Genomic DNA, 9,846 nt, shown 5'->3' with positions numbered 1-9,846 from the left:
CAGCCAGCCACTTATGACCAATGCTGTGGCAATTATTATTACTGATATTCACTGACCACCAATGCTTGGGGGGTTATCATGACAGAGGGACATGTGACCACCACCATTCATAGGTAATACACCCTATCCAGGGTCCCTATTACACCCCCTGACACCAATCACGGGGCTGATTTTACCCCCACCCTACAATCCATCCACCATTAGAAGCCACCAATTTTTTGACCACACCCAGCAGTGTTCTGGGGCAAAAAATCCGCTCCATATCTAACACACAATAATATCGCATTTCCTGCAGATTTCCCCGCTGGCAGAGTCACCCTGAATTCCGATATTGCCGTCGTTTTACCATTTTGTGGGTTTTTCTCTCCTCGCTACAAACAGAAAACATTTTATGGGCTGATTTTTCTTCTCACTGTTTTATCGCAGAACATAAACCACCTTCGGGATGATTCCCAGCAAACGAGAGAAAAAGCAGCTTTATTGGGCGCCGTTACTCGTCATTAGCGAAGAAGAGCCGGCTGTGTGCGCCTCTGAATAATTTATACAACCAACACCAGGATGGCTTGGAAGTGGAGGTGAGAATCCGTGGCTGCCTCCTCCCCCGGGACTGTCGCTGCAACTACACATGTGGAATCTGTATCATCAACACGCATCAAAACGATGGAAATCTGACGCAGGAATATTGAGGTGACAAAAAAATGTGTAGCGCAGAATGTCGCCCCTTTTATTTTATTGGATGCATTTGATCCTTTATACACCCATTAGACCCAAGGACTATCATAGAGAACCTAGGTGATTCAACAAATCTGGAATGGATTAGTCCTGGACCAGATCCATTCCAGGTTTGCTGGATCACCCAGGTTCTCCCATGATAGTTTATCCTCTTCAGTCTTAGAGAGTTTTTATAAATCAGACCAAATGCAACTTGTGTTCTTTCTGATATGTACCAAAACAGTCACAACCAGAAATCGAAAGATCAGCCTCTTACTATTGGTCAAGTTCAGATCCGAACATTATCCAATCAGAAATCAGATAGGAAGTGAAAATCTGCCTGTGTTGACTATACCAGCCATTAGGACTATGGAAATCTCCCTACAGAAAGGAAGAAAGGGATTTTGTAATTTTCATAGACTGATAGGGGTTCAGCACAGGAAGTTATTAGCTTGACTTCCTGTCTTGCTGACACGTCAGGACAAAGTGAAGGGAAATTCCTTCCTAGTTGTCACTTTGGCGGTGTCCCCAATTCAAGTTCAAGGGTGACCCCCGGTCATAGAGATGGCAAATCAATCCAGCAGGGACACAGGAAGTGCAGAATTGTTAACCCCCAGAACGTCCACTTTCATCTTTTCTTCCCTGGCCCTGACCCCATGGTAAATCGCTTCATTAAGTGGTGGCAGGCGATGGTTGGTGAGGACGGCCCTGGCGTGCCGCCAGTGATTTAAGGTTAATGTGTTTTCTGGGTAAACAATTCCAGTGAGAGCCGGCGATTATCTCAGCAGCCTGGGGTAGTCAGGAGTTAAATGTCAGGGAAACACTTACCTGCCCCGTTATGCAATGAAGGAAAAACTCGTATCGGGGAATTTAATGGTTTGTGACTTCAATTCCCCGCCAGGGAATTCATCTCTCATCCCGTGTTTATCCAAATCTGTCACATCCAACCCACTCGCTCAGGCAGAGAGTGTGACCTGTCCTCTCCCATCAGTACAGCACGGGGGACTAAAGGGGACCTGCCATGGCAGAGAGAAGTCCACCCGGCTACCTCTGAGGCAGGGATGGTTTAAGATAAAATGTGGCCCTTGGCATATATGAAAGGAGGGCCCCAAATCCCCAGCATCCTCTGCTATTCTGTTAAATGGGGCCATAGGTAAATATGAAGTGGGGGGCCCAAATGCACAGCATTTCACCTCCCTGCACCCCCGGTATTCTTTTGAATGGGGCCCTGGAGAAAACATGAAGTAAGGGCCCCAATTGCACAGTATTCCAGCTCCTTGCACTCCCTGGCAATCTGATAAATGGGGCCTGGGAAAACAAAGTAAGGACCTGTACCCCACCCCAGCATTCTGTTAAATGGGGCCCTGGAAAAATATGCTGTGAGGGCCCGAAATGCACAGCATTCCAGTTCACTGCACCACCTGCTATTCAGGTATATGTGGCCCTGGGAAAATATGGCTATATGTATATATATAAGTACGGGCCCCAAGTGCACAACATTGCCATTTTTGTAAAGTGGAATTCACTTACCTTTACCAATGACAAACCATCGATTTGTCTTCTTTGCAAGGGAGAGTTTACATAGCTTAGTAAATAAAATGAAGCTTGACCTTTCCGGTGTTCACAGTGCCACCATCTACCTTTTTGTTCTTCTCATGTCACTCAAACTTGCAAAATCGGCTGATGTGTCCACTTCTTCTTGCAAATGTGAAAAAAAGTCCAGATCTCAAGCATGAGCAGTAAGCATGAGCATTTGTCCTTACAGCAAAGCCCCTGATGACGCAGACATGAGGCATGAGCAGAAGAAACAGCCCCAAGCCTTCTGGGATATTTAACGCAAGTATCACAGGAGGTTTCCTCTGTTGTGTTCTCATACTATTCTACCATCCCAGTCTACCACCAAACAGCCATTCTTTTGTGGCAGGGGGGACAAATGACCCTCCACCTGCCCCTCACTATCACCTAATCATCCTAGCAGAATTGTTGATGAAACTGCTGAACACATAGATAACCTTTACAGCAAAATCTGACCAAAGTGGCCAAAATGCAAGCTTAAAAAAACATTACAAAAAAATGACTTTTGAGTAAACTACAGCGATGGGGCTGATTTACTAAAGAAATATAATCTGTTCACATAGCAAAGTGAATGATTTCCCTGCAAGGTCTATTTCACTTAGCTTAGTGAATGAGATGAAACTCTGCTGACTTCGGCCATGCAATCATGTTCAAGCAAAAAGCCTGATCTTTTTTAGATTTCCTTGCAGTGATTGGATATTCAAAGTGAACCATCACCACATTCACCAAGCTAAGTTAATTATCCCTTTCAAGATGATCATTGACTTTGGTAAGTGAGCAGATTGAATTCCTTTAGTTAATCAGCCCCAAAGCCTTGAATGTGCTCACAAATGGGGGCTTCTTGTCCATATGTCTTGTCAATTATGCTATGGGGGGGTATATTCTACTATCAGTGCAGGGATGATAGATTTGTATACAATTTGAAGTGTGAAATTGTGGGGTGTTGTGGAGGTGGATTGTGGGGCGCCACACAATGTAGCAGTGTTGAGTGTCCGATGCATGAAGTGATGTTTTGACAGATGCGGCAGAGTGGGGGGGGGAGACACGTTGCAGAAAGCTGCGCTTGTTCGGTGAGATTAATACATAAGCAGCTGGGGGCTCAGAGTTATTACATCTAATCTATCTTCACCTAACATGGCACACAAATAACACAGTGCACCATGTCCCATCGGCAACCTAAATACCACGCAATCCCGTGCAGCACAAACATCGGCAGCATTATTATTCATAATATTATTAATATTAAATTATTTCTGTGGTTGCTTTTTATTATTGTGGAAGAATATTTATAACTCAGCTGAACACTGAACTGGATACAATATTACAAACCAGCCAGGGCAGAATTGGCAGCATGGAAACCCAATCTGGCCAACATATAGGCTGTGATGGGTGGGACATGGCGGTTCATTACTATCGGCCAATCATTAACCACCCCATAGCCCTGGCTACCATCAACCCAAAGCATCTGAAATCCCTTTTATTGCAGGTGTTTGGTTGTGGTGCAGTTTTTGGAGATGCTTTTGGCTAATCTGTTGCATGGATCACTTCCATAGACATCCAACAAATGCTGTTGGGTGCTCCCAGACACCTAGCGGTTAGAAATTGGCACCTGCAGGCACTTAAAGCAAAAGTAAAGTTCCATTTTTTTAAATGCCTAATCAAGTCAGTTGTTATTGCAGAAAAAAACAGGGGATGTCCCTTCTGCAATAATGTATTTTACCCGCCTGATCGCTCTGGGTGTCTAGTGGCAGGGCTGAGCTGCACCTGGGTAACGCCAGCTTTGCTTGGCGGGGAAATCCAGCAATCCCGGGATCCCCTGCGTGTGCCAGGGATGAACAAACTCCTGTGCGGGAGTCATGTCAATCCGGTACAACCAATCAAGATGGCCAAAGAGTGTCTGAGTGGAAGAAGAAAAGTCAGATGGCGGCACCCTGTCATGTAATGCAATAGGTGAGTCACATGGGTTTAGTTCTGCTTTAACTGCACAGTTGACAAAGTCCCATTTTTTTTTTTTTTTCAGTCCGGCTGAACTCAAACTGCTTTTCCCTGTCTACATGCACATGCTCCAGTGCCAGCTGAACATCACTGCCCTGGACTGGCTTCCTATTGGTGACAACAATGAACCATGCCTGTGCAGTATGTGTTGGCACAGCGTTGGCACCTGTAGTCACCATCATGGTGCACGTGACAAGGTGATAACACTGAATTATGACAGTTGTAATGTCATAACAGGAAGTGTCTGAACATGGACAAATCACCACATTTTTGGACCATGCCTGACCCATGCACAACTGCTTCTACTCTGCACTAGGGGTGCATGTGACAACGCAAGACCACAACTATTAGAAAGTTGTCAACCTATAAAAAGGAAGCAGCAAAACGTTCATGGCAAGATCATTAATGTTGTGGATTTGAAAGGATTAATAACAACTTCTGATATTACAATAACACGGTAAAGCTTATATTTAAGGAGCCCTTTATGCGTGTCAATGACAGGTCTGGTAATGTTGGAGTTTTGATCCAAGACCAGAAAAATTTTGAAATAAGTCAGAACTGATTGGATTTTACTTTGCTCCGGTTCCAGTGACAACCTTCAGCCAGATCATTGTCTGAGTATCTGCATAGTTGTCCCAGGTCAGTGACCCAGAAAGTACTGAAGACATTGGATCAGTATGAGTGTGTTTATTTCCTCTCAGATGATCATATTTCCAAGCACGCTGTTTCATTCACCGGCTGCTCCCCAGTGTCACCAAGCCCAGAAACCTTACAATAGAACATTACGAAGAAGAATATGGATTCTCTGAAACTGAGACAGGAAAATCATTTCTAAATATGTTAAGTGAAAATTCTGACGAATCTGGGACCAGCGACTGGGACCAAAAATAACAAAGCCGAACTTGATTTTTTATTCCTGCGCTTCCATAGTAAACCACAATCTAACGTCATTATAATTCAAATCATCCGAAAAATCATTATTTTTTTTTTTGGATCCCCACCAACCTGTAATGACATTGTGTAACTTCCTCGGAAAATGGAGGAGGACAAAAAGGAGTCAGAACTGCAGATTTTTCCTGCATTTAGGACTGAGGAGTGGGGCGTTGGTGTTATTGTACTTGTGGAACTTCGACTGCATACAGGGATTGTTTTTTCTGTGTTGATGTTGTTGATGTGTTTGCTCACTATACCCATGCACAATGCATAACTTATACTCCTGACCTATTCAGTGTCTTCATTGGTTTGTGCATTTCTTTTACTACCAACCTTGCACTCTGTATGATACATACAACTGACCCCTACGCTCTGTATATTTCACATACCCAACCCCTACAATCTGCATTTTACACACATCTGACCCCTGCTCTCTGTATGTTACATACAACTGACCCCTGGACTCTGTATATTACATGCAACTGACCCCTGCACGCTGTATGTTACACACAGCTGACTCCTAAACCCTGTATATTATACACTCCCAACATTACTTTACCCCCAACCCTGCACTCTGTATGTTACATGCAACTGACCCCTACACTCTCTGTATTACACACAACTGATCCCTGCACTAAATATATAATTCACACAATTGGCCCGTGCACTCTACATTTTACACGCAACTGACTCCTGCACGCTGTATGTTATACACAACTGACCCCTGCACTCTGTATGTTATACACAACTGACCCCTGCACTCTCTATGTTGCACTCAACTAACTCCTGAACTCTATATATTACACACTTCCCATTGTTACTTTTGCTCCCAACCCTGCACTCTTTATGTTACATGCAATTGACCCCTGCACTCTGTATGTACTTCATACACTCCTGACTCCTGCATTCTGCATGCTGTGCTGTATTTCAGTTTTATTCCTGGCCATTGCACTTGGTGTTCTTCATTTGGTGTGATTTTTAAATACATATTATTTGCTGGCACATACAAGTACGTGTGTGTGCAGTATATACGTCTTGTAGATTTTTAGTTAGTTCATCATTTCCTCTACAATGTAGGATACAACTTGGCCTCCTTTATTCTTGTCCACAAACTTTATTACAGGTGTTTTGAGGTGATGAGAAACATGTGATTTGTCTCTTGGAAAAATAGAGTGGACAACCCTAATATAAGGGTTAAAGGAGCTGCATGTGCTTTATATTTTATTGAGTTCCCAGCTATTTGAAGACAATGCTGCTACATTTCTGTACAAAGAACATTGTAACATTAAACTGCTCTGAGCTGTGGCCGTCATTTTACTCTTCATAGAATCCAAGGCAACCAAAGAGAGCAGAAACTTTCCACAATACCCCAACTTGTTTTCTATGTCTATCAAGGTCAAACAATTAATTGCTAAACACCTTAAAGAGCAAAGCAGCAAATAAATAGAATCATCTGCTGCTGTGCTGGAGTAATGCGATTAATTTTATTTGCATTTATCAGCGTTCTGTGCAATCGTCTGGATAAGGGTCTGGTTTGAATATTTGGGGGACCCCTAGTATTGAATACTTAAAAAATTGAAAAAAATGTGTGGCTTCTCTTTATACTGAACCAAGATTCTTACCCATGCCTTTTCCTGTACAATACCAGTCCCCATGCCTTCCTTCCCTCAACATGGGGGTCCCAGATTTGAGGGACAGGGCTTTTTACCCCAAAGCAGCTCTATAAAGAGAAAGTATGACCAGTTTGGAATGTAGGAGCACAAGTAATCCGCACAGAGCCCCGACCCCAGTGGAATAATCGGAACACTAATTGTAAGCTGGGTCTTCTTGTCCCATATTAGGGATGGGATTCAAGTTTGGGATCCCATGGGTTTGATCCGAATCCTGCATGCCTGAGGTTTTTCCCAACACAGGAATAAATCAGAGTCAGGAAACAATATTTTGATTCTGATTGCTAGCTCCTTGTGCAGTTATCCCTTCTGAACCCTTTATTTTTTTACTTTTCTTGGTTGATTTGAGGTTAGTGGACAATCTTTGCTGCCATCCAATCCATTTCATTTTTATCTGTTACTTAAAAAAAAAAAAAAAAAGGATGAAGTTCCCCTCAAAATTTTAGCCAGATCCAGACAAGTGGCCTGGGGGGGGCAGTTAAGGTGGTCAATGAGTTTTTTTTGGGGGGACAGTGCACTGAAACAGAGAGGGATACTTTGGTTTGAAAGTCTTTTGGTTTGGTCTGGCACAGAAAGGGGGGGACATGCTTTCTACCCTTTTTTTCCTGCCTTTCCTGGGGGTATGCAAGTCAAAGATTTTTTTTAAATAAATACAGCTTCAGGAAACCCCCAGGTATGTAATTTTAAAGGATTTTGTATTTTCAATTTTGCCCTCAATTCACATATAACGACTCTTTGATACATGTCCCCAATGGCAGCAGCCCCAGTCTCATTTTAAAGCACTTTGCCTATTAGCACTTAATATCCAGAATGTAACTACAAACTTCCTCTCCAATAAACTTCAATAAGTTTTGGCACTAAATTCGGGTTATTTAACTGATTATTCGGGTAAATTTAACTGAACTGGGGCAGATTTTCTCATCCATATCTAATATCTGAACCTGACTTTACACATTCCTTCGGATTAATGGACACAGTTTTCTACAGTCATGTTTTCACAATCTGGTAGGCTGGTGGAGGGGAAGAAAATTCCATAATATTATTATTATTATTGAACAGGATTTATATAGCGCCAACATATTACGCAGCGCCATACATTAAATAATAATGGCCATGGTTGGGACAACTTCATTTTAACAGTCACGGGAGGAAAACAATTCCATATTATTGGTCATGAGGGGGAGGAACGCCATAATAATGGTCATGGTCCGGACAACTCTATATTAATAACTCCATAGTAATGTTCATGTTGGGGGCAGCTTCACATTATCGGCCATGGTTTTGGAATTGAACGCTCCACAAGCTCATCTAGGTATGATGGCCCCTTAATGTAGATGAATATTTTTTTACATATTCTGCCTTGTTGATTAATTTTTGTTACATTGTGATTTTGTATATTTTGCTGAGAGTTTTGCTGTAACCATATTTACATTTCAATCCAGATGCCTGTAATACCCACGCTGTACTTTGTGCACAAATTAATCTTTAAGCCTGCGCATTAGCTGACTCTCTTGCATGTTGGCTAAGCTCAGATAATTACTCGTTTCATACTTTCGGAAACGAGAAATTGGCAGATAAATACAATCACGGCGCATTAAAGTTTAACGGATTACGGGGCCCGTTCGGATGGCAATAACGAGCTCAGTCCAATGTCACATTTACTACAAAGTGTGGGCTGTACAGGCAGAGAGGGGAAGAAGGGGATATTATATACAAGTTCCTCTAATCATGTCATCACATGAATTGATCCTTATACATTACACTTGGGATTACCAGCGAGATACAGCTAACACTAAAATTGTTCTGATCTTGTACTCAGAGTCACCTCCAACTTCTTATGGAAAAAAGTTCAGCATGCTGCATCTTAGATACAAACCTAAACTGGGTGGCAGTATAGCTCAAGCTCTGTGTATTAATATTATTATTAATTCACAGTATTTATATAGCTCCGACATAATACACAGGGAAGTACAATGTCCATATTCATGTCACTAGGTGTCCCTCAAAGGAGCTCACAATCTAATGTCCCTACCATAGTCATATATCATTACCACAGTCTAAGGTCAATTTTGGGGGGAAGACAACTAACCTAACTGGATGTTTTTGGATTGTGGGAGTACCAGGAGGAAACACAAACACAGGGGGAACCCACAAACTCCATGCAGATAGCCAAGATTCGAACCTGGGACCCACTCAGGCCTTTGCAGAGCTGCTAACCACTGAGCTACCATGCTGCCCTTATCATTAACAATTGCCAAGTTTCTTTCCATATAATCCTGTTTTTCTTTTGTTTCTCCTTTTATTCCCCATCATACTGCTGCTTAACTCCTGCAACATGCACTTGTTCCAGCATTGGCTACAGATCATTGTTCCAGGCTGGATTTGCAGGATCAGCAGCAACAGAGTTTATCATATTATTTATATATACCATTTTTTTCCTCTCGGACCATTGACACTGCCATGTTTTCACCCCCAAATCATCCTTAGGACCTGGCCTGGGGACCCTGGATGGAGTAAGGGCCACTTGCAGGGCCGAGATGTTCCCTACTGGAGGAAGAAGTGGAATAACTAAAGCACAGAAGGGTAGGAATCACTTTATTAGCCGTAATGAGAATCACAAATCCAGACAAGACTGAGCCTGGCTGCTGCAGCAGCGCCTGAAACGCATAAAGATAACAAGCTTTTTATATACTTAGAAACCTAATGGATGTGTTTAATTATTCAGCCTGCTCCCCAGACACTGCGACACAGCACCGCGCTCTCACCTCTCTCTTCCTTTAAAACCTTATCAAAGCGACTAATGACGCCATTTACAACATGTTCACTGATGTTTGGAGGGATCCTGCCACAACCCCTGGTATTGAAGGGGCTTACAGAGGAAGGAGTAGGGTCCTCAATCAGAGTAAGGGCAGGGCAGAGTATTTCAGGAGAGGAGAGTAATAGAGGAAGGAGCAGAGTCCTC

The sequence above is a fragment of the Pyxicephalus adspersus genome, chromosome 8 (assembly GCF_032062135.1).
Source record: "Pyxicephalus adspersus chromosome 8, UCB_Pads_2.0, whole genome shotgun sequence".
In the NCBI taxonomy this organism is placed as follows: domain Eukaryota; kingdom Metazoa; phylum Chordata; class Amphibia; order Anura; family Pyxicephalidae; genus Pyxicephalus; species Pyxicephalus adspersus.
This window is presented reverse-complemented; position numbering follows the sequence as displayed.